The 3,908-nt window shown below is 32.2% G+C and overlaps 2 non-coding genes across 2 annotated transcripts; both read right to left on the bottom strand.

Moving 5' to 3' along the window:
- Nucleotides 1-2,119: 2,119 nt before the first annotated feature.
- TRNAP-UGG (transfer RNA proline (anticodon UGG)) lies at nt 2,120-2,191 on the bottom strand. Its single transcript has one exon. It is a non-coding gene; the product is annotated as a tRNA-Pro (tRNA).
- Nucleotides 2,192-2,959: 768 nt separating this feature from the next.
- TRNAP-UGG (transfer RNA proline (anticodon UGG)) lies at nt 2,960-3,031 on the bottom strand. Its single transcript has one exon. It is a non-coding gene; the product is annotated as a tRNA-Pro (tRNA).
- Nucleotides 3,032-3,908: the final 877 nt, after the last annotated feature.

Here is a 3,908-nt window from a genome sequence, read left to right as displayed (position 1 = left end):
TCAAAATTGATATTTACAATAATTTTTAGACGAAAAACATGAATATTATACATTTTTGAAAAATGGGCGTAGCCACGCCCACTTATGGTTACATGTGTATATCTTGGTAACCGCTGCACCAATTTCTTCCAAACTTGGCACAGTTGTTGGCCTTGGTACAGCATAAAAAACCGCCGAAACTTTTTAAAATCGGACAATAACCACGCCCACATCCCATATAACGGTAATTTAGAGAAATACAAAATCTTCGATAAATCATTAAATATTGAAGCTAATTTATTCAAAATTGATGCTTGCAACAATTCTTTACCAAGAAATACGTTTATGGTAAAATTTTGGAAAATGGGCGTGGCACCGCCCACTTATGATCACATATAAGTATATCGGTAACCGTTCTACCAATTTGTACCAAACTCGGTATGGTTATTGTACTTGCCACGTGTAAGCAAAACGTTGAAAATTATTGAAATCGGACTAAAATAACGGCCGATTCTCATATAACGGTAAATTTAAGAAATGCTTGAAACTTCAATATTTCGAAATTGAAGGACGCTAATTTACTCAAAATTGATACACCTCGGCTTACCATCTAGCGGAAGGTTTCGGAAGGGTGAAAAAACATATATTTAATACTTGCGCCGGGTATTTAATGTTCGGCTCCGCCCGAACTTAGACTTTCTTACTTGTTTTTTCTTTATTTGTTAACTAACTTTGTAAACGCTTCGTTTGGTTTATGAATACATATGTAGATGAATATCATTTAAAAATAAAATAAACGGAAAGACCAGCTATATATCAAAATACATACATGTTTTTTTTGTAAATAAGGAGATGTCTATCTATGGGTGGGGAATTTTACGAAATTTCGGCCAAAATAGGGGAATTTCATTGTCGAAATCGGGGAATTATCAAAAATTAGGCATATGCTATTGCATGTTCATATTCGCTGCATTTTTAAATTCACAACAATAAAATGAACATGGTTGCCATGGCAGCAAGCAAAAAATTTGCAAATGCAATTCCAACTGCAAATCCTAGACAATTTCCACAACATCCTAAACAGCCCTAATATTTTAAAGTGTATACTCATATATATAGGGTAAATCTAGGCGAATTCACATAATTTGTTGTTACTTGAGCAGCTGGATTTCCGCCTCGTTGGTTCTTAAAGTCAAAATTATGTATGTATTTGTTATAGATCTTACTGTTATTATGCGTGAAATTTGTTAGTGTAATTTTATATGAATTCGCCTCTTTTACATAAATTAAGTAACTAATATTGTTTCTTTCAACAGAAAAAAAAATCTACCAACTTTATGTAAATTGTATTTTTTTTTATAAAATAGCAAAATATATATTTCGCGCCAATAAAACATTAAACATGAAACATATACATAAAACTCGGACGAATCACGCCATGCATGATTGAATGAAACTCGATTCGAAACGAATGAAATAAAATGACAGTTCCCTTCTCCAAAATACTTTTTAAATTGAAAAAGCGAACTCACTACCAAATGCGGTACTTAATCTTAAAAATATTTTCGCTTAGGATTCGATTTAAATCTCTTTGTTTCCTTTCCGGAAAGTATTGGTACATTTTTAGCCCTTGCTGGTAAAAATGTTAGAAAATAAAATACAGCTAAAAAGTTGGTATATCTACCAATAAAGTGATAAAGTCCATGCACTGGGTGGAAGTGATAACATAGACATTGAGCAACGGGCCCTAATATTTACTCACTCCTAGCGAGTCAGTGAAATCGTTAGCGGTAGCAGCACGGGTAATACCTAATCGCTAACGAATTGCCTAATGACCATTACTGCAGCCAAGGCAACTGTCTAAATGAGCAATAATAAAGTACAAAGAAATCATGATTTAACCATCTTAGTTAAACGCAGTATTGTATCAACAATGTATACATTTAAGTACATACATACATACATACATATGTATGTAGAAAAAAATTTCAGTCCACTTCGGTGGTCATAAATTGTCGTGCACATCTGAACATTTAATTAAGTTTTTACGTTATTTACAGCCGCACTGACATATGTTGGTGCAAATATCAATCCAGGAATTTTATTGTTAAAAAATAAAAATTCAAAAAAAAAATCGATCGGGCTCAACCGGGATTTGAACCCGGGACCTCTCGCACCCAAAGCGAGAATCATACCCCTAGACCATTGAGCCGCATGCGAACTGCCTGTCTAATGTCAGTTTTGTTAACATTGTATACTCTTCGTCACCCTGCATTTTGATATCACTAAAAAACTTTTTGGCTCTTTGGTCACCCTGTTGTTTAGCATGGTATTTAACCCGAATTGCAAAGCTGTGAATTGGGAAATGTAAGCAAACAGCATTCAACGTTTTTCAATAAAAATTGGGGTGTTAAGTTAGTTCGTAGGTTATTAGTTTAACACTAGAAATTTAAAGTGAAATTAATAAAACAAAAATTTTATAAGCATTTGAAAGTTACAACGAAGTAAATTGGAATAATAATACTTATAATGGTTTGTATATACATACATACACATGTATGTATGCATGTGAGAATGTTCGTTTATGCATTTGTCATTTCACGAAATCATTTCATGAAAAGTAGCTAAAAATGCCAAATGTACAAAAACAATTACGTGTATTTCCACTATACATTTAAGTTTTTTGAATCATTTAAACAATTAAAATATGTATAAACTAAGTGAAACTGTTACAAATGGTAGCACAAAAAAACTTGCATTTGCACATACATGCATAAGCTCACATTTGGATAAGCTTTCAAAATTAAAACAAAAATAGCGCAAATTCTACCAACAGAAAAATAAATATCATGTCAAGAAAGAGTGACTACACACAGATATTAAATTCAAAACTTTCGATCAGAAATCGAACAGAAAGTATTAAATCAGTCTTTAAAAAAAAAATTAAAACACAAAATTATGAATATAAAAAAAATCAGTCGGGCTCAACCGGGATTTGAACCCGGGACCTCTCGCACCCAAAGCGAGAATCATACCCCTAGACCATTGAGCCACATAACGGACAGCTGCCAAAACGCAGTTTTGTGCCGTAAGTAAATTTTTAAACAATTTGCTAAAATGTTTTTGTTTTTTATTTGTTACACAGCAGTATATAATAAAAATTTAAAAAAAAAATCGTATCTTTATTTGTTATATATGTGCATATGCACATAAATACATACCTACATATAAAAGCAAACTAGTCAGTTGTGCTATTCCGTACGCCTTCATCTTGTTTTAGCATGGCACAGTGTGAAATGTTGCATAGTTTTAGGCGAATGTCCAACATAAAATTGTCGATATGGCAGTATTAAGTTATACTGCTTGATTGTGATTAAAATCTACGTTAATAATCTATATACACACACACATCCATACATATGTACGTACAGTGTTCCACATATCATTTTCGACTAAACTTAAAATGATATAGTTTGCTACTTGCGCATGTTCATTCATTTCACTGGTTTACAGCAAAAATATTCAAAGGCCCTTAATATGAAATACGGCAAATGAAAGCTAACAAAATTATATATAGACCGTATATATTTACATACATCACTTTTCGAAAGGTCTGAGTTTCTGACAAAGTAATTAATCATTCCAGATTTTTTGTTTTTCTTTTATGAAAATATGAAAAAAAAAACACTTCACCAGAAGAAAAATTAAGAAAATAACAGGTTCTGTGTAAAATTTTTGCCTTTGTGCTAAAGCCTGTTCTTTTACAAAAAACTAAGTTACTAATGACGAAAATCAATGGATGAGTAAAGAAGTAATGAGCGGTCAAATGAAAATGCACAAAGATTTTTTGTATGAAATATGAGCATAAAAGCGTGCTACTAAGGTGTACATGGCGTATGAGTAACAATATTTTCTGCTCATTTCTCATT

The sequence above is a fragment of the Rhagoletis zephyria genome, unplaced genomic scaffold (assembly GCF_001687245.7).
Source record: "Rhagoletis zephyria isolate East Lansing unplaced genomic scaffold, Rhagoletis_zephyria_1.1 Rzeph_scaffold_07080, whole genome shotgun sequence".
In the NCBI taxonomy this organism is placed as follows: Eukaryota; Metazoa; Arthropoda; class Insecta; order Diptera; family Tephritidae; genus Rhagoletis; species Rhagoletis zephyria.
This window is presented reverse-complemented; position numbering and strand designations above follow the sequence as displayed.